General features: G+C 39.7%; 1 long non-coding RNA gene across 4 annotated transcripts; it reads right to left on the bottom strand.

Annotated features, from left to right (window-relative positions):
- Window positions 1-461: 461 nt before the first annotated feature.
- On the bottom strand, window positions 462-25,670 carry LOC116574897. Of its 4 annotated transcripts, none has more exons than XR_004279540.1 (4): window positions 25,200-25,670; window positions 6,352-6,407; window positions 1,570-1,710; window positions 462-795 (listed from the first exon to the last, which is right to left on the bottom strand). It is a non-coding gene; the product is annotated as an uncharacterized LOC116574897 (long non-coding RNA). The 4 variants fall into 4 exon arrangements; XR_004279539.1 differs by having other exon boundaries at window positions 1,574-1,710; XR_004279538.1 differs by lacking the exon at window positions 462-795 and adding an exon at window positions 13,776-13,873 and having other exon boundaries at window positions 1,114-1,710.
- Window positions 25,671-25,727: the final 57 nt, after the last annotated feature.

The following is a 25,727-nucleotide window of genomic DNA, read 5'->3' as shown; positions in this document are numbered from 1 at the left end:
TAATTGCAAAATGCTAGGAACAAATTCAGGTTTTCTTAAAACACCGTGCAGGCCAAATGAGCCACATAGATCAAGGAAATTTGCCCCAGGGGCTACCAATTTGAGACCACTAGCATTGATCCCTAGGACCCAGGGAGCGGTCTGTAGTCTTGCTAAATGAGATGTGGAAAGGATTGAATTAGCTTTTGATTGAGCTCATTGAGGGAAGAGATACCCTAATCTAAGAAAAAGGGAGGCTTATTCCAGGGCATGGAGGCACATTGGAGAAGGGAGTATGACTCAGCTTTTCCACAGAATCTTCTTAAAGACACCAATAATTAAAGCAACTCTAAACATATCAACCCCCTGGGTTTGCTAATGCATTTTTGCATTTAAGCATTTTTGGGTGAATCATCATTGATAGATATGCATGCTCATTAGAAGCCAGATTATTTTAATTGTTTTAATAGAAAACAGCTTAATTAGTATCATAAATACAATTTTATAAAAATGCAAAAAAGCTGACATAATATCTGTGGAGTAAGTAGGAAGAAAGGGCCAAAGACTTTGAAAAATTTATTCAAAACCGCACAATATCAGTAAAGCAAACTACACTTAAAACTTACCGATACATATTTTAAGCACAAAGCTCTGGTTTAAGAAACACAGAAACAGTTGCAGGAAACACTGAGGGATCAGCTGATGGAGGAGAATGGCAGTTGTACAATACATTTCATCTTCACCGTTGTGGTTTTTCTGACGCTGAGATCTGCAGCCATGCTAAAGCCACGGAGAAGACAGACAGCGGGCTTGAACCTAGGTTGGGAAGGTTCAAGAGGACAGTGAAACAGAGGAAGAGAGGCCAAGTGGGGGCCAAGCTATTTACACTTGCTAAGGTAAGGAGGAGATAACGGGCAGGAAGATGAGGCCAAAGGCATGGGGGACGTGGACAGGTAGAGAAAGATGTTAACAAAAGCTTCCTACACATGCTTACACTATTCATAATATTTTATATTTTAAAGTACGCTGTCATTTTCAAAGCATTTTTAAAAAGACTTTATTTTTTTAGAACAGTTTTAGGTTCTCAGCAACACTGAGCATAAAGTAGAGAGATCTCAGATAACCCCTGCCCCCACACATACACACCCTCCCCAACCAGAGTGGTACTTCCCTGGTTATGGATGAACCTACATTGACACATTGTTGTCATTCAAAGTCTGTAATTTACACTAGGGTTCACTCTCATTATTACATATTCCATGGGCTTGGACAAATGTCTAATAACATGTTTTCACCATTATAGTATCATGCAGAAGAGTTTCACTGCCCTGACATCCTCTGGCTCTATTCATCCCTCCCTTCCTCCCAACCCCTGGCATCCACTGATCTTTTTACTATCTCCATAGATTTGCCTTTTCCAGACTGTCATATAGTTGGAATCAAACAGTATATAACATTTTCAGAATGGCTTCATTTAATTAGTGATATACATTAAAGCCTCTCCCCCGTCTTTTCATGGCTTAATATCTCATTTCTTTTTAGCATTAAACAATTTTCTGTTGTATGGATTACCACAGTTTATCCATTCACCTACTGAAGGACATCTTGTTTGCTTCCATGTTTTGCCACTTATGAATAAAGCTGTTAGAAGCTCCATGTTCAGATTTTTGTCCGGACAGTTCATTTTAACCTTCATATTCTGAATACAGAACAAGTGTTCTAAATCAATTCCTAAGAAGTCAAATATAACACATGAAATCAAAGCATTTATCAATATGACTGGTAGAGTTTATCCTTTGAAACAAGACAATATGTTACTATGTTACAAATAAGAAACTCTAAATTGATGATTTCAACAAATGCTTTGAGGAACTCTCTGTTTGGTCCTTCCCCCCATCTTCTCCCTGCTCCACCCCTTCTCAACTCAGAACAGTTAGCATGATACACTGGATCAACGGATGTGTAACCAGACTGTCTGTGTTGTTTCTGTTCGAATAATGAGCCTCTGACATTTTTTTTTTAAAGATTTTGTTATTTATTTATCAGAGGGAGAGGGAGAGAGAGCGAGCACAGGCAGACAGAATGGCAGGCAGAGGCAGAGGGAGAAGCAGGCTCCCTGCCGAGCAAGGAGCCCGATGCGGGACTCGATCCCAGGATGCTGGGATCATGACCTGAGCCGAAGGCAGCTGCTTAACCAACTGAGCCACCCAGGTGTCCCGAGCCTCTGACATTTATAAGCAGTATAATTTGGAGCAAGTTACTCAACATCTTCGGGCCTCTTCTTCCTCATCTGTAAAGCAGGAATTTTTAATAGTGTCTACCTCATAGATTAAATGAGTTTATATTCGTAAACTCTTAGAATAATTACCTGGCATGTAAGTGTTAAATAAAATGGATAATACGTACATGGATCTCTTGTATGAATGCTGGTCTCCCAGGCCTGTATAGAATTCTGAATTGTGCTGTTGAGTCAAACTTTCAGGTCTGCAATTTGATTTTATCCCACTTACAAGCCAGTAAGTTAGCCTTTACTGTTTCACGGATGTTGAAAGAAGATGTGAGACATCTCAGTCAGAAAGAAAAAACTGTTTCACCCACAGCACAAGATAAAAAGCATGAATTGTTCATATCAATTCCTCTTGCCCCCAAGTTCCACCAGCGTAACACCAAGGAGCCCAGATAGAGGCCACACATGCAGTGACTTTGGGTTCAGTGGGGGTATGGTGATCTTGGGGAACCCATTGCTTTTCCAGCAAGCAAAAAGCTAAGTTAGTTTCTTTGTCCCAGAGGGAGATGTTACTTTATCTCTCAAGAGTGCTGCTGTAGGGGCTCCTGGGTGGCTCAGTGGGTTAAAGCCTCTACCTTTGGCTCAGGTCATGATCCCAGGGTCCTGGGATTGAGTCCCGCATCGGGCTCTCTGCTCAGCAGGGAGCCTGCTTCCTCCTCTCTCTCTCTCCACCTGCCTCTCTGCCTACTTGTGATCTCTGTCAAGTAAATAAATAAAATCGTAAAAAAAAAAAGAAAAAAAGATTGCTGCTGTAGGGGCACCTGGCAGGCTCAGTCAGTAGGGCATGCTATTCTTGATGTTGCAGTTACGAGTTTGAGCCCCATGTTGACCATACAGATTACTTTAAAAAAAAATAAAAAATAAGATTGGTTGCTGCAAACATAACCATGAGAAATGGCTTGGGTAAAGAGTGATGTGGTAGAAGGCCTCTAACATGGCCCATAATGGTTCTTGCCTCCTGGTCTTCACTCCTTGGTGTAATCACCTCCAGCAGACTATGGGCTAGATTTATTGACTCATTTCCACCTAATTTAATACAGCACAAATGACAGGATGTTGCTTCTGAGTTGAGGTTATAAAAAGACTGTGGCTCCTATCTTGGGCACCCTTTCATGTTCTCTCTCACTCACTCTGAGGGCAGACAGTTACATTGTAAGCTGCCACACTGAGAGAACTGCACTGCAAGGAAAGGATGTCTTTGGCCAACAGTAAGAACCTGAAGCCTGCCAACAGCTGTGTTGAGTGACCTTGGAAGCAGAATCTCCTTTATTCAAGATTGGGGATGACTGCACCCTGGCCAACCCCTTGACTGTAGCCTTATCAGAGACTCTGAGGCCAAGGGCTCCCAGCTAAGCTATGCCCAGATTCCTAGTCAACAGAAACTGTCAAAAAAAAAAAAAAAAAAAAAAGTATTTGTTGCCTGAAGCCTTGGTGTTTTGGAGTCTTTTGTTATGCAGTGATAGTTATGTAATATGAGCTGTGAGGGCCTTGCACTCTTGGCATATTGGCCAAGACGTGAAGGGGTATGAGAGACCCATAAATAACTATTCTCAAACAACAGGGTAAAGCTACAAACCAGGAAAACGATGCCTTCTTCCCAGAAGAGGGCTGACACGGTTAGTGTCTAGTATGTAGGGAGAGGCATATGCTGAAACTAGAAACTAGAATTTGGAAGGAAGCCCTAAGCTGGAACTAGCCTGACCAATCTCAGAGCCAGTTTTTGAAGAATTTTGCTTGCTTGAGGACATAGTGCAGGATAGAAAAAAAAGGCTTCTGCTCTGTGCAGGCAGTAGGAAGCTAGGTAGGTTGTGTCAAATACTGAAATGCCTACTCTGCATTCAGTGAACCAGATTATCTGGTTGTATATTATTTTCTGTCCTCATTTGCCTTCTGTTCATCTGAATCCTTTGTAAACTTTGTTTAAATATTTTCCCCAGTCTTACTGGTACCTAGAGGAATTAGGCGTCAAATGCTTGATTAAAGGGGAAACAGTGCCCCCTGGAGACCAGAGTGGCAATGTCCAGAGACCACAAGAAGCAGAAGCTAGGCTAGGCAAGAGAAATGTAAAGTTCTTTGTAAATATTAAGAACAGGGATGGGTGCCTGGGTGGCTCAGTGGGCTAAGCCTCTGCCTTCGGCTCAGGTCATGATCTCAGGGTCCTGGGATCAAGTCCTGAAACTGGCTCTCTGCTTGTCAGGGAGCCTTCCTCCTCTCTCTGCCCTTCTCCTCTCTCTGCCTGCCTCTCTGCCTACTTGTGATCTCTGTCTGTCAAATAAATAAATAAAATCTTAAAAAAAAAAAAAAAAAAAAGAACAGGGAGGCCTGGGTGACTCAGTTGATTAAGCATCTGCCTTTGGTTTAGGTCATGATTCCCAGGATCATGGGATCCATCCCCCCATCAGGTTCCTTGTTCAGCAGGAAACATGCTTCTCCCTCTGCCTGCCACTCCCCCTGCTTGTGCTCTCTCTCTCTGATAAATAAATCTTTAAAAAAAAAAACCATAAATTAATGTCAAGAACATATTTAATTAAATAAAATCTCTTATCTAAAGCTTGTAAGAAATTGGTATGAGCCTTTGTAATGAGGTGTGGTGATGGATGTTAACTAGACTTATTGTGGTGATCATTTCACAATATATATGTTAAATCATTATGTTGTAAACATGAAACTAATATGATGTTATATGTCAATTACAACTCAATTAAGAAACCCATTCAGTCAAAATTTTAAAAAGAAATAAATTGGTATGGAAGATTTCTTAGCATGATAAAGAATTTTTTTTTTTCTCAAAGAGAGTCAATTTTATTCACTACATAATGGAAGGCCAGCAGTATTATTCTTAGGAACATTGGCTTTGTAACAGACAGGACTTCCTTTTATTAAGTGTGCCCTTGGCTGAGTTGATGAATCTGAGCCTATTTTTTCATCTGTAAAACAAAGATAATATCTTATTGGATTATAGAGTTAAGTAAGATTATGTGTATCATATCCTTAGTACTTGATAAGCACTCAGTTATTATTATTATTTACTACTACTACTACTACTACTACTACTACTACTACATGAATGAAATAAGAGTGTTCCATCTGCTTAATATTCTCCATGCTGGTAATGGAATTTTCTGATAAGAAGAATTTACAGAAGACATAAATTAGAATAGAGGAAGGAAGAATCTATGGGAAATAAAACCCAAGAATATTAATAAAGGTGTGGGGGAAAATATAATCTTTTAAAACTTTCATTCCAATTTATAGAGAGTTCTTACAAATATATAATTAACATCACCAGTCTATTGGATAAGTGGTCAAAGGAGATGATAAAGAGTTTTAATATGTGTTACCTAACAACCTACTTAATGGTTAAGAAGTGCCAAGTGAAACAACTTTCAGGCCTACATACCTTTTTTTTTTTTTTTTGAAGATTTTATTTATTTATTTGACAGAGAGAGAGAGATGACAAGTAGGCGGAGAGGCTAGCAGGGATGGGGTGGGGAGCAGGATCCCTGCTGAGCAGAGAGCCCTATTTGGGGCTCAATCCCAGGACCCTGAGACCATGACCTGAGCTTCATGAAGGCAGAGGCTTAACCCACTGAGCCACTCAGGTGCCCCTCACATACCTTTTAAGATCTCAGATATAAATGAAAAATAAAAAGAATGGGTCTTGGAGAAGACATAGGAAGAAGGCTTTGACCATGGAAGAGCACACAACTGACTTTGGCACCCACCAGCTATGAGTGCAGATTTTACCCTCTCTCTCTGCACCTAAGTTTCCTTATCTGTTCATATGTTAGCCATAGCATATTATAGATTCATTGTGAGTATTAAATGAGAAAAGTCATGGAAAGCACTGGCTCTCACCAATTGGTCTCATCATTGTCATTGTCATTATCTTCATCATTGTTACTCTGCTGATGTTATTATAGGCAGAACTGGAAAGGGGGCTAGCCCCTCAGGAGATTATCCAGAGCAATATGTACTAAGAGCCATAAAGTTTCATAGACCTTTTAAATCTGTTTTACCCATGTAAAACATGTAAAACAGATGTTTCCCATGTGTGGGAAGAAATTTAAAGGGAAAAAAATTACCTGATTAGAGATGTTTATAGCAATGCTGATTATGACCATCAGAACTTGGGAACAACCTAATACCAAGAAATAAGGGAGAGTTAAGTAAACAAAGTATAGTAATACAAGATACTAAGTACAAAAGGAATATATAAAAATCATAGTTTTACTATGTATCAGGAAGAGCCAGTTCAAAAATAAAATGGAAAATGACATATTTGTAATAATCACAACAATAAAATACCTAGAAATAAAATTAATAAAAAATATTCAAAACCCATTAAAAATTGTGTTTTACCGAATGACATATAAAGTATTTGTAAATGGAGAGTCATATATGGATAAGAAGCCTCAACATTTTAAAAAATCAATTCTCCCTGTATTGATCTATAAATAAAATATAATTTTTATCAAAATCACAGTGGAATTTTTTAAATTTAAAAGTTAATTCTCTAGTTTATCTGGAAGAGTAAATATTTCAAAACAGCCAAGAAGGTTTTGAAAAACAACAGTAACAAAATAAGAGTTGGCTTACAAGACACTGAAAGAACTATAAAACTATGTAGTAAACAGGATAGTGTGGGACTGATCAAAAAATGATGACTGGATGAGGTGCCTGGGTGGCTCAGTGGGTTAAAGCCTCTGCCTTCAGCTCAGGTCATGATCCCAGGGTCCTGGGATCAAGCCCTGGCATCGTGCTCTCTGCTTAGCAGGGAGCCTGCTTCCTCCTCTCTCTGTCTCTGCCTGCCTCTCTGCCTACTTGTGATCTCTGTCTGTCAAATAAGTAAATAAAATCTTAAAAAAAAACAAAAAACAAACCCTCACTTTGGGCACCTGGGTGGCTCAGTCAGTTAAGTGGCCAGACTCCTGATTTCAGCTCAGGTCACCATGTCAGGGTCCTAGGATCAAGCCCCGCATTGGGCTCCACACTCAGCAGGGAGTCTGCTTGAGGATTCTCTCTTCCTCTCCCTCTGCCCTTCCTCCTGCTCGCTCACACACTCTCTCTCTCCCAAATAAATAAATAAATCTTACTTGTATCTTCCTCCAACACCACCGTAACTTTCATATAGCAAAAGAGACCGTAAAGTTAAAAGATGAGTGACACACAGCAGAACACTTGCAGACTGGGTAATAAAGGGTTGTTATTCATTATATACAAAGGGTTCTTTTAAAATAAGAAAAGGAAAATAAAAAATAAAACACACCAGAAGGCATACACATTGCTGAGCAAATAAGCATGTGTTCAACCTCACTACTAATTAAACAAGATGGCTCCTTTACCTATCAGCAGCAGTACACCAAGTAGGAATGGCTGGGTGAACAGTCAGCAGGAAGGAGGGCAAGCAGTCAGAAGGTACACTGTTTGTAGAGAATTTTCAAAATAATAAACGTATTATCATGCTAAGTCTAAAATACGCCATTGGTAGAATATTCTTCCCCACAGGGGCAGGCTGCTCCCACTGCCTCAAACTTACCAGGCCCCCTATTAGAATAGGAAAAATAGAAAAGATTGCTAGCAACCTGTGTCAGTATATACCCACACACTGTTGGTAGAAGCATACAGCTTTTTTTTTTAATGGCAAACTGGAAGGACTTAATCAATGTTTTAATTGTGTGCTTCCTTTGACCCAGTAATTCTACTTTTTGAAATCTGGAGTACTAAAATATCCCTAATGTGTCCAAAGATATGGGTACAAAAAAGATATATGTACAATAAACTTTGTAAAGAGGACAGTTTGGGATACAACCTACATATTAGCCACTAGGGGAATGGTTAATAATTTATGGTACATAACAGGATTCTCTGGAATGGTTGGGAAATTGGACTAGATAACACCTCAGATCTCTCACAATCTTCCAGTTTTATGACCTTTGATTTTAGGCTTTGGAGAACAGTTCCAAAAAAGAGGCTTCAAAAACAATTAAAGCAATGATATCATTAATGGAATAACCATGCACTTCCTTAAGATCATCATTTAGAAGAGGAAATTAATATTTTAAAACATCTTGGAGCACTTGGGTGGTTCAGTCAGTTAAGCATCCAACTCTTGATCACTGTTCAGGTCATGATTTTGGGGTCATGGGATCAAGCCCCACGTTGGACTCCACACTGGGCATGAAGTTTGCTTACAATTCTCTCTGCACCCCTCCCCACCCCTCTCTCCCTCTCTTAAAAAAAAAAAAAGTCTTACTTTGAAATAATTTTATATTTGGAGGAGTTGTAAAGATAGTACAGAGTTCCCATTACTCTTTATCCAGTTTTCCCTATGCCAACACCTTATATAACCATAGTATTGTCAATAATATGTATGCACTATAACCTGTTGAAACAGCAAAACCAAAAGAACTAGTGACCTAGTTCTATTTACTGCAGATAATAAGACTCTGCTCCATTGGCTACAGAGGCTAATTATAGCGAAGAAATCAAAGTCATCCTTCTCCGAGAGACCAACACTGAGGTGAAGGAAACATGCATTGTTTGGCCACTGCTTTTTCTGTGCATCCTAGAAGGGGAACAAAACCTGGCTTTTTATTAATGCCAGTTCAACTATTTTTAATTTTCTAATTTCTGAAGTGAAAAGGGCTGAGGTTAGCAAACTGAAGCATTATCTTAATTGCTTTTGAAAACATTTGAGAAACTGCTATTTTCAGATTCTGTTAATTTAATAACAGTAGACAAATCACAGTGAGTAAGCAGGTCAAGAACCTGAGAATACTGAGTGATAAAATTAAAACATTAAGCACAAGCACTCTTATTTAACAGCTTGCATGTGCGTGCCAAGTGTGGTGAGTGTTTATGGTTCACCAACTGTGTTGTATGCCAGACACTTCAAAGAACATTCCAGAGAGATGGTCTGACTTACTGGAAGTTTAAAGGCTCAAACCCCATATTTTATCTTGTTTTTTAAAAAACAGTTTTTATTATAAAATAGTTAGATATTTTACAGGATTAATCCAGTTTCTACAAGCCAACAACATAAATTTTAAAAAGGAAAAAAAGAAGAAAAAAGGAGAAAAAAAAGAAAAAGCAGTAACGTGGATTAAGAGACTTAAAAGATCTAACAACCAAGTGCATTGCGCAGGTCTTATTTAGATTCTGATTTGAACAAACCAACTATGAAACGACATTTTTGAGACATTAAAGAAATTTGGTTATGAAATTGGCATTAGATGTTAGCAATAAATTGTTAATTTTGTGACTATGGCTTTGTGGTATGTAAGAAAATGTTCATATTTTGGAGATGGATCCTTAATATGAAGGGACAAAATTATATATTTGGGATTTGCTTTTAAATAATTCTACAAAGGAAGAAAAAAAAGTGACAGATGAAGTAAATGTCAGCAAACTTGACAATCATTGAGTAAGTAATTTCCAAGGTAATGGGAATTAATTGTATATATTTTTAAAGATTTTATTTATTTATTTGACAGAGAGAGAGATCACAAGTAGGCAGAGAGGCAGGCAGAGAGAGAGGGGGAAGCAGGCTCCCCGCTGAGCAGAGAGCCCGATGTGGGGCTCGATCCCAGGACCTTGAGATCATGAATTGAGCCGAAGGCAGAGGCTTTAACCCACTGAGCCACCCAGGTGTCCCTTAATTGTACATTTTAAATGAAAGTTAAATTTTTCAAAATAAAAAGTTCTCACAAAACACCTACAAAATTAAATTAGAGGTAGAGTTGTGGTTATAACTCTATCTTCCAGACCTATAAACAGTCTATGATGGTCACCACAAACTGTACAAAGGATCCTTTACAAATGAAGTTAAAGTCTGTTTCAGTTGCTGTTGTGGTTTCAGTAAACTCTCTGAGAAGAGGGAGACATACTCTGAGCTCACCAAAAGCCCCATTTGCAAAAGTTGCTATGAATGGTATCCCTGCTTCCATTCTTGATCTTCTGCAGTCATTCTCCACCTTCTAGCTAGAGTTATATTTAAAACCATAAATGTGGTCACCTCCTTCTCTGCTTAACACCTTTCAATGCATTCCAGTTCCTGGGATAAAATCAAAAGCTCTGACATGGCTCATACAGCCCTCCGTGAACTAGCCGACGCCTCTCCTGCGGGCTCTCCGCTACTCACTAGGATCCAGCCCTGCTGGCTTTTTTCAGCCCTTCAGCTGCCACGTTCAGTTCTGGCCATGACCTTCTCAGAGCTGGTCACTCCTCTTGGAACGTCCTTCCACAAAACATCACAGGACATGCCCCCGCCCACTATTTTCTTCCTTACAGAAACAGTTCTTTTCTCTTGTAGCAATTTTCAGAGCTTACTTATTTATTTCATGTCTGTTTTCCCACTCTCCATGTGTATTTTGTTTATTGTAATATAGTCAACAATATCCGATTTTTAATGAATCAGTTAAGGAACATTTCTTCCCCAATTCCAGTCCCATAAATATCATCGAAATGTTGAAATTTAGTTTTGAAATATTGGAGAGGGCATTTGGAGAATATTATCCCCCAAATTGGCTTAAACTTCAGAAGAATTATGGTTGAGGGATGGCGGGGGAGGGAGAGGGGTGAGATGGTGCAACTCATGGTGGGGGCATTTGGGAAGAGAAATATCAGGGTGTAGCAAATGATGATTAGGCTGCAGAGCAAAAGCTTACAAAAAGAGATGTCACCACCACTGTGATTCTCTAAGTGTTTGGATTCATAAACTTCCATTTCCCCATGATGCCTTTTCCCTTCAGTCAGTGCCCTGACTTCCATCCTAGTTCGCTGTGCAATGAAACACTAACAGGAGGGATTAGCGGTGGAATGCTGACAACTGACCAGGATCTCTCACTTCTAAGCCAGCGAGCAAAGGCTGGCAGAATATATGCAAGAATATACAGATCCATGATCACAGGGAGATTTTACCAAACTTCTTTGAAAGTTGAGGGATCGGGTATACAAAATTTGAACAAGACGCTTAACAAATTTTAGCCAGTGGATTTATATATAACTGTATACTGTCTTAAAAATTTAACACCACACAGTGCTTATGATGTGTGAGGCACTGTTGCAAATGGTTTATAACTACTGGCTCATTTATTTTTTTTTTAAGATTTTACTTATTTATTTGAGAGAGACAGAGAGAGTGAGTGAGAAAGAGAGCACAAGCCAGGGGGAGAGGCAGAGGGAGAAGGAGACCCCTCACTGAGCAAGGGGCCTGCCGTGGGGCTCAACTCCAGAACCCTGAGATCTCAGAACCCTAAGATCCTAATCTGAGCTCGGCAGCCCCTTAACTGATTGAGCCACGCAGGCACCCCGCTATTGGCTCATTTATTTTTTTTTTTAATTTTTAAAATTTTTTAAGATTTTTATTTATTTATTTGACAGACAGAGATCACAAGGAGGCCGAAAGAGAAAGGAGGAAGCAGGCTCCCTGCTGAGCAGAGAGCCTGATGTGGGGCTCGATCCCAGGACCCTGCGATCATGACCTGAGCCAAAGGCAGAGGCTTTAACCCACTGAGCCACCTAGGTGCCCCTTGGCTCATTTAAAGAGTACATATTCTTTCTCAGGTTATAAGGAAAAGTCGTAAAAGTGATCATGTACTGGGTCCCAAAGCAAGTCTCAACGAATAATGAACGTTCAGTATCTGTAGATCTAATCATATGTAGTAAAGGGACAAAAACATGTAACACAGCAGGTTTCAGGGAGAGAAGGGAGTGGGTGAGGCAAAGAAGTAATAGTTTTACGTAATATGTTTTATTTGAGATGAAGGAAGGAAGGAATGAAAGAACAAAGGAATGAAGTGGGAAGAAGGGAGAACTATATGGTCCAAAAACATAATCTGCATATGTAATTTAGAGAGCTAAGGATGAGCAAGTGGGTAAAATATTGACACTTGGGAAACTGTGAAAGGTGTGTGGAAACTCTAATATTTTTTCAACTTTTCTAAAAGTCTGAAATTATGTTATAGTTTCAAAGAAGGTAATAACAATTACTCATCTCAAAGGATGGGTAAATAAATATCACAGTATCTTTTTTACCTTTTAAGCATTTAATAATTAAGAGAGAAAAAGAAAATTTAAATCAAGCAAAACAAGTTGTCTGTAAGAGGAACCCCAGGTGTCAGAAGAGATGAGGCTGTGGTTCACCCACAGAAGACTGCCTTTGAGTTAACGGAAACAAGGAGCTCTCAGGGGGTCTGCAAGTAGAGGGGGCCGTGGGCTTGGTGCCCACTGTCCCCCGGAGTCGCTGGCCCTGTACAGGGAACAACCTGCCCAACTCTTCAGCCCTGACTGCATATCTCATTGATCGACATTTGGCAGTTTTTCTTTCTGACAGGATAAATGGATTAATCAACATTAGGACACACCTAAAATTGTTTACCCATTAGTCCACTCCCGTGCATGTACGCCAGTGTTGCCAAGTCCCTATTTATAGGATGCTCACTGTAAACTAAGCACTGCACAGGGATATAGTAGTAAAGTATAAAAATAAATACAACATGTGGCCAAATGCTCACCCTGAACCCACAGTCTGACAGAGAAAGGCAAGGCATGAGTGCCCAGGGTAATTCTTTATACTTTGTGCCAGAGGTTAGACTTTCATTTTGCTGCCTCATTTCATGTCCATACCAATTCTGTGAAATGGATTTTCATTATTCCTATTTTATACATGACGATTCGCAGAGTTTTTTTTTTTTTTTTTAAGATTTTATTTATTTGAGAGAGCAAGTACAAGCAAAGGGAGGAGCAGAGGGAGAGGAGGAAGTAGGCTCCCTGCTGAGCAAGAAGCCTGATGTGGGGCTCGATCCCAGGACCCTGGGATCATGACCCAAGCCAAAGGCAGATGCTTAACTGACCTAGCCACCCAGGTGCCCCAAGCCCAGAGAAGATATTAAGTAGCCCACAAGAACACAAGTACCAGGTGACAAAGTTTAGGCCTGTCCAATTCCAAAGTCCATGCTCTTTCCACATCACCATGTTTATAAAAGTCACAGAAACATAAATACTGTAAAATTTCACTTACTCCACACTCTTAGGGATGAGTCATGCTGGACAGATGAGTAAGTAAAAGGCCGTTCTCTAGGCAACATTATTCAAAAGCTTCTAAGGTTAGAGCAGAGAACACTCCAGAAGCCTCTGGGAAGAGGATTTTTTTTCTTTCTTTCTTTCCCTTTCTCTTTCTTTCTTTCTTTCTATCTTTCTATCTTTCTTTCTTTCTTTCTTTCTTCCTTTTCTTTCTTTCCTTCCTTTCTTTTCCTTTCCTTCCTTCTTTCTTTCTTAGATTTTAGTTACTTACTTGAGAGATAGAGACAGCGACAGAGATAGAACGAACATAAGCAGGGAGGAGAAGGAGAAGCAGGCTCCAGGCTGAGCGTGGAGCCCAACTAGGGGCAGATGCTTAATGAACTGAGCCACCCAGGCACCTCGAGGATTTTCTTCCCTGGATTCTTTTCCCTCTTAGGCTTCTGGCATTTGAAGCCTAGGATACCTGGTGTCTGACATGTTCTACCTGAAAGCTCCAGAAGGTGCCCAAAGATTCCCTTTTCCTTTTTATTCCCTCAAAATACAAACTGAGACAGACTGGTTGTTCAGAAATAATTTTGGTACCTACAAAGGAAGAAGAAAACAAGAAATATTTACAGCAAATACAGCCAGCATAAAAGCAGTTGGATTTTCAAAGCAGTTTTCTGATACCCACAGATTGGATTAGAAACCCACTCAGTCCTGAATGGTGGAACACTGCCTCTTGGCCCCAAAGGGTGGTATGACTCTGCAGGCCTGTTTCTCATCTCATTCCTCCACATTTTTCTACCTTCTAGTCAGGCAGCTTTTGGTATTTGTATTGTCCTTAGTCCTAGAAATGGGCCTAATAATATATTCTATTTCTTCCATATAGAACCACCCTTAATTTTAGGTTCCTCATCTTTATAAAAAGGGAATGAGAGGAGGATCAAATGGAGAGATCATGCAGGCATATGGTACACAGTAAGCACTCATGAGTTATTTATCTTCTCTTTCTTATCTCTGCACACATGCATCATACCATCATCATCGTCGACAACCATTGTAGCTAATGGTTGAACATTTATTGTGTCCCAGGCACTGTCCTAAGCACTTTACGTGCACCAATTGGTTTAATCCTCACCACGATCTTACCAGGAAGGTTCAATGAGCACCTTCATTTAATGAAGACACTGATGCACGAAGAAGACAAGCAAGCTGCTCAAATTCAAAAGCTGGGACTCAGTCTAACCAACTGAGCTCCAGAACCAGCACTTCTAACCACCATGCTATACATGTAAGGGACTCTCCTGTGTTCAAAGTTAGCCTTTGAAGGTCTAGCCTATCTAGACCTTCACAGATCCTTCTCCTCACTTTGCCTAAAGCTGACACCAGAGCAAGAAGACACAGAACAGAACTGAGGGAACATAAGAGCCTGTGAGTATATCCAATCATATATATAATTTGTGATTAAAGGTACAGCTACTTTATAATATTCAGTACTGTTTGAATTCTTAAAGCAGGCATTTAAAACTTCAAAAATCAACTTTAAAAACGTGTAAAAGTAAATTCATTTTGGGCAAAAAAAATGACTAAGCATAACTAACTTAGGAAAGGGATTTCACATAGGAGGGAGTTTTTTTGCTTGTTTATTTTAATGTCAGTTAAACTACATTAAAACAATAGCTTATCGTCAGGGGCACCTGGTTGGCTCAGTTGGGAAAGTGGGAGGCTCTTGATCTTGGGCTTGTAAGTTTGAACCCCATGTTGTGTAGAGATTGCTTTAAAAATGGGACTATTTTCATTTGGGGTACCTGGCTAGCTCAGTTGGTAGAGAGCATGAGACTCTTGCTTGATCTCAGGGTCAGGAGTTCAAACCCTACATTAGATGTGGAACCTACTTTAAAAAAAATTGTTTGTAAAACAATAGCTTATCAGTAAATAGTGAATATTTTCCCATATCATTAGGACAGTGATTAAGAACAAGGGTAAAGAGCAGACATGGGTTGAATTCCAGCAACACTATTTCACTAGCTATTTCAAGTTCTATGTTTTCTCTTCTATGAATGGGAATAATGATACCTATCATCCAGGGATATTGTTAGGCTTAAGACAATACAATCAAGGTGACTAGTACAGTGCCAGATTCATCACAAGCACTCAATAAGGTATTTTTCTTTTTTATGACTTCACTGTAATGGCTAGAGTATCCCAGCTCATGGCTGTGCCAGGATTCATTTAACCAGCCCTGCATTGTTAAAATTTGGAACATTTTCAATACTATCAATAATATAAACAACAGCAAATATTTCCCATACATTTCTAGCTATTTCTTTAGGGTTAAATCTTCTAAGTGATTTGTATGTCAAAGAGTATCAACATTGTAAACTTGTAACATACCGGTATATGGCTTTACCAAGTTAATCTTCTAAATATTGAAGGGATTTGGTCAACTCTTACCAATAACAGACATTTTAAAGAAATATGCTAATTTTATGGGTCTCCCAAAATCTCATGTTATTTTATTTATTAAATGTTTCAATTTCTGGGACGCCTGGGTGGCTCAGTTGGTTGGACGACTGCCTTCGGCTCAGGTCATGATCCTGGAGTCCCAGGATCGAGTCCCGCATCGGGCTCCCAGCTCCATGGGGAGTCTGCTTCTCTCTCTGACCTTCTCCTCGTTCATGCTCTCTCTCACTGTCTCTCTCTCAAGTAAATAAATAAAATCTTTAAAAAAAAATGTTTCGGGGCGCCTGGGTGGCTCAGTGGGTTAAGCCACTGCCTTCGGCTCAGGTCATGATCTCAGGGTCCTGGGATCGAGTCCTGCATCGGGCTCTCTGCTCAGCAGGGAGCCTGCTTCCCTCTCTCTCTCTCTCTCTCTGCCCGCCTCTCCGTCTACTTGTGGTTTCTCTCTGTCAAATAAATAAAATCTTTAAAAAAAAAAATGTTTCAATTTCTTCTTCTGTCACATTAAAAAGGTCTGAGGCTCCATAAATTAATTAAAGTATGAGACTGGCAGAAAAACAGAAAAATAATTGGGATAAATAAACATTTTAATGTAGCAAATTACAGAAGGGCATTTCAAGCCATTTATGAGGGGATGAGTTTTTCCAGTGGTGTTCAAAGTACATCTTGTGGGGAGGTGGGAATGGGGGTAAGGGCTGCTGGCAAATTGAAGTAACTCTCATTAGTTTACATTTCAGCCATAATGGTCTGTTTTACATTGTGAACTTATTGGTAAGTTGATCTGAAGTGTTATGGACCTAAAAATAAAACCAAAAACATATTTGTGCAAGGTTTTGGGGCAACTGGTATTTTGCGATATAAAATAGAGATAAATAAGTGGAATCTCTCTCTTACATCCTGTGTAAAAATACATGTCAGCTAGATGAAAACATTAAATGGAAAAAAACCTCCATGAACTACCAGAAAATATGGACAAGTATTAACCCCCCTTGAAGCACACTGATGAAAGCAGAGACCATGACGACAGGCACCATTTCTCTGTGTTGTTTTTTCCTAAAATATATGCCTCTGACACAGACTGAAAATGTTTTTGTAGGTATGCGGGTGTGGAAGTTCTACACGTCAATAATAATGCCAAGGGTGGCTTAGCGTATTAACATCCCTGTTATCTCTATGAGCACTCCCAGATCACCCCCAAAATAGAAGGGTAAATAAAGTAATGTGCAAAATGAAAGATGTAATACATCCTAGTATGTTATGCTGCAAGCCGACTCTTGCCACTAAGCCCTTCTCTCCCCAGACGTTCTAGAAGCATCACTACTTGTCTTCTGGAGTCAGAGTGTCATATCAGCATAGAAAGGCTCTGAGAAGTTCTTAGTGGAAAAAGAAGAAAACTAACTTCATTTACTTATTATTTCAAAGTTACTTGACTATACCCCTCCCTTCAATATGATACCTATTAATATCCGTAGAATTTGTGGAGCACACTAGTAAGGTCAGGCTGAAAATTAGTATTTGAAGGAGAAAATGCTCAGCAAGAGGTGTTACTATGAAAGACATATGTCCATTTACTGCTATTTGACCAATGCCCAAATTGAGACCCTCTCCAATGTTGTGGTCTACTGAGACCTAGTGCTGATGCTTTAATTTAGTACATACATAATTTCCAATACTTTCCTGCCCACCGAAATAGAAATGTTGCATACTGCATTTATATTCTTGTACATAATTATAATGCATTTTTATCTTAGAATATTATGAAAGGATTTATGTAAATGACCCAAAGGGCTAAGAAAGTATGTTGCCTTGTACTTTTGTTCTTCTCTCACCTATTAAAATGTCTTATGAGACTCTATGTACAAAAAAATGTGTCAAGTAATGCTTTTTCTGACTCTATGTCATACCCATGAAGGGAATCGAATTAGACTGTGTTTAGGGGACAGCGCTAGAAGGTTCAGATTGAGACATCAGGACATTCTACAAAAACTCGAGATTGTAACGGGAATGAAGATAAAGTGTTTCTTTCAGTAAACTCTTGAACCTATCTTCTTTTATACCAAACGTACCCTTTGGGTTTTAAATAAAGGGAAAGAAAAAGATGAAAGAAGGAACAGTAATATAACTGCAGTGATAAGCACTCTCCTGCCCCAAGGACAGTGGTTATTTCATCCAACCATTTAAAATTAGTGTTAATTTGAATTGTGAACTGTTGGGCTTATGAGCATTAAGATGCAACTTCTGATCTATAATAAATGTGTCTATGTTTACTTCATTAATGTCAATGCAATGATACCTGTTTGCGTGGGTACAGTTTGCACATTAATACAGTGCATATAATACATTGTATTAATAACTCCCAGGTTTTCTGCAGCTAGTTTGAGATCAGATCACATATTTCAATAAAAACTTTAGTGCTACAAAATCCTGGAATGCCAATTTTAATTATCACCCAGTAACTATAAAGTAGTCACTTATTATAAGATAGGGTTAGCATTTGTGAGTATCTGACTTCTTTTTAATTTTTTTATTTTTTAATTAACATATAATGTATTATTAGTCCCAGGGGTACAGGTCTGTGAATCACCAGGTTTAAAACACACTTCATAGCACATACCTTCCCCAACGTCCATAACCCTACCACCCTCTCCCTACCCGTCTCCCCCCGGCAACACTCTGTTTTGTGAGATTAAGAGTTTCTTATGGTTTGTCTCCCTCCGGATCCCATCTTGTTTCATTTATTCTTTTCCTAATTCCCAAGCCCCCCACGTTGCCTCTCAACTTCCTCATATGAGGGAGATCATATGATAATTTTGACTGACTGACTTACTGACTTTTTTTTTTTTTTTTTTTAAAGTAAGTTCTATGCCCAACATGGGGCTTGAACTCAGGACCCTAAGATCAAGAGTTACATGTTCTGGGGCACCTGGGTGGCTCAGTGAGTTAAAGCCTCTGCCTTTAGCTCAGGTCATGATCCCAGGGTCCTGGGATCAAGCCCACATCCAGCTTTCTGCTCAGTAGGGAGTCTGCTTCCTCCTCTCTCTCTGACTGCCTCTCCGCCTACTTGTGACCTCTCTCTCTTTGTCAAATAAATAAATAAAATCTTTTTTTTTTTTTTTTAAAGAGTTAACATGTTCTACCAACTAAACCAGCCAGGCGCCTCACCCCTTGTTAAGCATGACATCTTAATTTAATAGTCTCTAATCTGATTAGTGCTGGCAACCACAAAACAATTCCTGTGTATTTACTAGTAATTCCTGTGTATTTACTTACAGCTACTAAGTTATTCTGAATGGGTGTGTATGTTTGTGTCCACATGCATGTATGTTTTGTGCAATTTGTTTCTAACTGGAATGTAGCACTGGCAGTTGGAGTGTTGGCTCTTTTGAGTTTGGCTTGTCTAGGCTACTGTGTGACATGTGATGACCCAACTCTATCAAAATAACCATGAAATCTTTAATCATTTTGTCATGATGTCTTTTGGTTTCCACCTGGTACAAAATCCTAAACTCTACATGAACTCAGGCATTCAAAACTCATGTTGTAAGGTGCTCATTTGAGAATTCATAAATACCGTTTTAGATTAGTACCAGAATGCCAACACAGGATTTTAAAACATTTTTTGGAGAATTGTGGATTTTCTATGAAGGTGTATGCTTGGATCTCAGTCTCAGAAACACTGCCATGGATGATAGCCATTCATTCACTCAGCAATATTTGTTGAGGCTACTGTGTGCCTGGCACAGGGAATCTAACAATCAACAAACTGCCTGCCCTTATGAACAGCCTTACAGTCTAATGGGCAAGGAGGACAATAGACAAGTAATTATATAATTTCAGATACTGATTAGTGTTGTAAAGAAAGTGAGCAGGATAAGGATATGGAGGGTTGAAAGGACAGAGGTGTTATTTTCAAGAGGATGGCAGGAGTGGCATCTTGCTGGGGATAACATTTGAGCAGACACTGAAATGATTACCTGGAGAAAGTTTTCCAATCTGAAGAAAAGCAAGTGCAAAGGCCTTGAGACAGGAATGTGCTTGGACTGTTTGAGGACCAACAAGGTCAGTGTGACAGAAGCATGAGCCAAGGAAATAATGTCTGAAGTAGCGAGGGCCAGACCACCCAGGGTACTGTAATGTAGTAAAGACTTCGCTGGTTCTTAGGGGAAAAAATGGGATTGCAGAAGGCATGCTTTAAATAGACTAGAGGTGGAACATCTATCTCTGGCACTCAGGAACTCAACTCTTTTTTTTTTCTTTTACTCTCCCCATTTTTTAAAGTATTTATTTGAGAGAGAGAGAGAGAGAGAATATGGCGGGGGCAGAAGGGAGGGAGAAGCAGAAGGGGCAGAGGGAGGGAGAGAGACTCTCAGGCAGACTCTGAGCTGAGCACAGAGCCTGATGTGGGTCTGGATCCCAGGACCCTGAGATCATGACCTAAGCCAGAACCAAAAGTTAAATGCTTAACTGACTGTGCCATCCAGGTGCCCCCTTTTTCCTTTTTAAAACTGACTTTACTGAGGTATAATTCACACACACAAATGCACCCTTTTTAAGAGTTCAGTTGGATGAGTTTTGGCAAATGTAAACATCCATGTCATCACCATAATCAAGATGAAGAATATTTCCATCATCCTAAAAAGTTCCCTTGTTCCCTTTTATAGTCAGTCCCCATTCCTTGACCCCCACGAGAGTGAGGAACTCACTGGAATTTGGGGAATCACTATTTTTAATGTAGAATTAATAGCTGTAAGTACTTAGATTTGTCCTGCGAACAGAGAGCCATAGCCACATGTGGCTACTTAAGTTTAATTAAAATTAAATAAAGTTAGAGGCGCCTGGGTGTCTCAGTGGGTTAAGCCTCTGCCTTCAGCCCAGGTCATGATCTCAGAGTCCTGGGATCGAGCCCCGCATCAGGCTCTCTGCTCAGCAGGGATCCTGGTTTCCCCCTCTCTCTCTGCCTGCCTCTCTGTCTACTTGTGATCTCTGTCAAATAAATAAATAAAAGCTTTTAAAAAATTAAATGAAGTTTGTTAACTGATTTGTTAACTGATTTGTTAATCAGTTCCTAAGTTGCACTAGCCACATTTCAAGTACCTAATAGCCACATGTGGCTAGTGGTTGCCATATTGGACAGGACAGACATAGGACTTTTCCATCACTGCAAATAGTTCTGTTTGGCAATGTAGAGATGTAACCAGGTAGAATTTGACCTTTACCATATGAATGTAGGCTCAGCAGCCTACCTTAACTGACTGAGCCACCCAGGCACCCCTCTCTGCAACTCTTGTTCACGAAGTCCTCCTTCTGCCCTTTAAAATACCTTTTTCATGAGCCTTTTGAGAATTGCTCCTCTCTGTCCCCAGTTGCTGTCTGATACAGAAAACGCAAATGCTTTCTGGAGCCAGGCAAGTAATGTCTCAAGGGGACCTGGTATATGATGTTAGAGTAAAGTGCTGGCCACTGTGCAAAGATGTTCACATTAAAAAAAAAAGTTAAACTGCTACTGGCCAAACAAAAACACATGTAAGCCAAGTTTGGCCACTGCCACCAGTTTGCACTCACTTCTTGGCTAATTCTCTCTCAAATCACAAAGCAGCTGTGATGCAGTGGAAAGAGTGAGTAAACAAGGAAGAAAACCTTCACTGGAAGCCCAGCTCTGTTACTTGCTAGCTGGGTGGTAATAATGATGATAATAATAATGTTAACCTTCCGGAGTTAAATCTTCTCATCTGTATAATAAAAACAATACTACCTATGTCACAGGATTTTTTTTCCTTAAAAAGATTTTATTTATTCATTTGACAGAGAGAGAGAGAGAAAGAGAGGGAGAGTGAGCACGAGCAAGCACAAGCAGAGGGAGTGACGGAGAAGGAGAAGCAGGCTCCCCACTGAGCAGGGAGCCCCACACGGGGTTCCACTGATGCAGGGCTAGATCCCAGAACCCTGGGATCATGACCTGAGCTAAATACAGATACTTAACTGACTAAGTCACCCAGGAACCTCTCATAAGATTGTTTTAAAGATTAAGATAATATTCTTAAAAACACCCACCCTACAATAAGCCATCAATAAAATTTTCATAGCATCTGTGAAATTTATTTTCTTGTATTGTTTTGATCAATTATATATTTTATTCTACCTGTATTAATGAACAATTTGGTTGTGACTATTCTTCTGTTAGACTCTGAGTTCCTTTGGGTCAGGGATGACCTCCGTATCCCTTTGAGCTCCTATAGTACCTATTCCAGTAATTAAGTCCATGTCCACCCTGAGATTCAACAAAAGCTTGTGACTCAAAGTCTGACTGGGAGATAAATCTGGAAGAATATAGTCAACTCTTAGTACAAATGTATATTTCATATAAGAAAGCATGTGGCTAGGGCACCTGGGTGGTTCAGTTGGTTAAGCATCTGCCTTTGGCTCAGGTTATGCTTCAGGGGTCCTGGGACTGAGCCCAGCATCAAGGATCCTTGCTCAGTGGGCAGACTGTTTCTTCCTCTCCCTGTCCCCCTCCTTCCTCTTGTGCTCTCTCTGTAATAAATAAAATAATAATAAAAAAAAAGTATGTGGCTGACTTTTAACAATCCCCAAAGTAATAAAAGAGAAAAACGATGTTCTCTTAAGTGGATGCCTCTTGCTTTTGCCTTTACTAGTTATGCTAACAGCAATACAGGAATTTTAGAAGTGTCCTTCTAGAAATTTATAGGGCTGGTAGGGAAAGGGTTTCGGTTTTAACTACATTTTGGCAATTCAGATAGAGGTGATGCTGAGATAAAGGTGGTAGAAGAGGTATGTATCAGAGCAGCTAACAGGGACTCAGTTCATTTCCCCATCTGGAATACTGAGACAAGAACAAGAACTATTAAGAATCTCATAAAGTTCTTGTGAAAGTTATGACACAATTAAGGTCATGGAATTTGGGAAGAAGAGGAAGGAAGCATGTATATCTCACATAAGCAGGTTAGAAGTTTTCTGCACTTTTATGGCTTTGTAAGAAACAGCATGTCATATTTTGTCCTAACAAAATTTTCTTACTTTACAGGTACCCATGCCTTCTAAATGCCTATAAAAGATTAATTCACATATTGAACTTAGTATGGTTAGTATCATTGCCCCTTGGGATGCCTGGGTGGCTCGACTGATTAAGTGTCTGCCTTCACTTTGGGTCATGATCCCGGGGTCCTGGGATCAAGTCCCACGTCGTGCTCCTTGCTCGGCGGCGAGCCTGCTTCTACCTTTGCCTGCTGCTCCCCCTACTTGTGCTCTCTCTTTCTGACAAATAAATAAAATAATTAAATAAATAAATAAAAAATAAATTAAAAAAAAACCAAACCATCATTGTCCCTTTATCTGAGAGCTTTCTTCTTTCTGAACTTCGCATCTTCAGACTTGTTAAATAAGTGATTTGTAGGTTAAATGACCTAATTTAACTCCAGAATTGATTGAAAACTCTCCCCTTCCCCCTACTGTGCTTTATGCCAGGGTATTTTGTTTTTTCCTCTCAAAAGAATCATTCTTAAAACTAGTAGAACTACAGTAACAAAAGAGTTTAAATGTCAGATTTAGTTTGGGAAGAATGTTTCTAACTAATCAAGGTTTCATATGGGGACAATGGATTAGTCAAATGGATAGTGCTTGACAAGCCAGAGCAAGGCCACCCATTTCTTCAGTAGGGTTTTGCCAAGTATGATTCAGAATGACACATTCAGATGCAATTTGAAAAAATCTATTTCACTGGTTAAATGTATTATCAGTACGGAAAATCTGCCTTGGTAATGTCAAGACATAAAAGTGCACGCCAGTGTGCACACTACCATTATCTTTCATTTGCTCTGAAGCTTTCAGAATTCAATTCTTTGGATTGGATTCTGTATGAGAAGAAAAAAATTTCACTGCAGGTGTAACTTCTCAGTAACAGTAAACAATGATTTCCACTTAATGGGCACATTTAATTTCTCAACTTATAAACAAAAAATCAGTCCCAAGATCACCAAACTGTTGTCAGAATGGAAATAAACAACTTTTCCTGCATGAATTAAGAAAAACTTTATTGAAAATTATCCCCTTTAAGTAACATTACCTATCTTGTATGAAGGTAACATCATTTTTTGCATGGACCAGGAAGAATTGGGTGAGAAAAAAACACTTGAAGAATTTCTCTTTCAAACATGTTTCTTTGGAAGAAAACTGTAGACAATAATTAGGGTGAAAGTCAGCACTAATACTCTTTAGGAGTGTCTTACAGATGGTTCATTTCAAAGCATCAAATTCTATTTACTCAAAAAACCTATAAGGTAAACAATTCCCTTGGCGGGGCAGAAGACTCAAATGACCTCATGGACTGCACTGCTTTATCTGTTTTGTGCCAAATGTTTCAGAAATTCTGAGACAGTTCACTTATCTAAGGTTTCAGAAAGCAAGAATTTCCAGAATAAGTGAAAGGGGCTGACTGTACAATAATAATTAAAACAATACTAGCTTTCAATTAACGTATCAATGTGTTTTGCATGAAGAGGCAGTTTCAAAGCACACAATAAAATAAAGCTGTGCTGCCTTCTTAAGGGTAAACATCTTTACCACTCCTTGAGTCACTAAGAGACTCAGAGGTTTAACAAAAGGTCTGGGCTTAACAGCTCTTTTCTTTTGTAATTAGTGTAAAAAGCACTCTCTACGTCAGAGATACACTAGTGATTTGACTTTGGACAAGTCAGTCACTTAACTCCTACTCTGTTTGCAACAACTGTAAATGGAGTCAACAATACCTGGTAACATATTACAGGACTGGTGGGAGGATGAGATGATATATGTGAACACATTATGTAAACTATAAAGCAATAGTAATGGGAAATTAGTTATTTTATATAAAACTGGTCTAACCTTTCCTGCCTATATCCCTGTCTGCAAAATGGGTACAGATGTAGATCTGAATGCCTAACAGTCACTTACTGGCTGTGTAAACCTGAGGAAGTCATTTTCTTTCCGGACGTGGATTCTAACAAGGTTATTACGAAGATCATATTATATCGTGTATGTAAAGGCTGCGACAGGAATATACTAGAACTTAGTAAATGATAGCTGTTATAACTCTCTGAGGAGAGTGCCGTAAGTAGCAAATTATATCGAATTAAAAAATTTGTATGTATATACGACTCTATACGCATCCAAGGTATTGTTATTTGTACTGTAAACTTTAAAGATGTACACGGAACTGAGAAACAAATGGCGCCTCAGTGACCCTCAGTAGAGAGGGGGGAAAAGGACAGAAAGGGGGGGACTTAGGACCTCAGTGGTTTGGAATAGGAGCAGGAGTGAGAACAGAGAAGTGTGGCAGAAAAAAAAAGACCTTAAGACATACTCTGAGAATTTATTGTCTTCCCCCTTTTTTCTTTTACGATCTCCAATCTAGATTAGATCATTTCATTCAATTTACCAGCCCGCCATATCGCTGGACATTTATGTACTGTACCTTCTTTACTGAGAGCCTTTCATTCCCCTCCCCTTCTACGAGTCGAGAAGTTCAGACCCTCCGCTTCCGACACCCATTCCCTTTAATTCTGTTTTTACCAAGCTTCCCCGTATCCTCTTCTCCGCCGACGGGGGAAGTGAGGCTGAACGCACCGCAGGGCATCCTAGGAAATGTGGTCTCTCATTCTCTTTTGCTGGCGCCCCAGAAGTGGAAAGTCGACAAAGGCGATCCAGTTAAAACTACAACTCCCGGCAGCCAACATGAGTGACACTCTTCCTTTCTGCCCCCCTTCCTACTGCCTTCCTCTTCCTCCTCTCCGCGGGAGCTGAACCGCTTGGCCTCACGGTATTTGTAGTTCTTTCTGGATCCAAGATCCCAGCACTCAACGACCCGGACAGAGGCTGCAAGACTCTAATTCCCAGAGGGCAGAGCGGTAGCTGCGCCTGCGCACTCTCAGTGAGGGCGTGTATGTCTGTGTGTCTGAGGGAGAGAGAGAGCGAGAGTGAGTGAGTGTGAGTGCTGGGTAGG

This window comes from Mustela erminea, chromosome 16 (assembly GCF_009829155.1).
Source record: "Mustela erminea isolate mMusErm1 chromosome 16, mMusErm1.Pri, whole genome shotgun sequence".
Taxonomy (NCBI): domain Eukaryota; kingdom Metazoa; phylum Chordata; class Mammalia; order Carnivora; family Mustelidae; genus Mustela; species Mustela erminea.
Note: the sequence above shows the minus strand (reverse complement) of the source record. Positions and strands in the feature narration are given on the sequence as shown.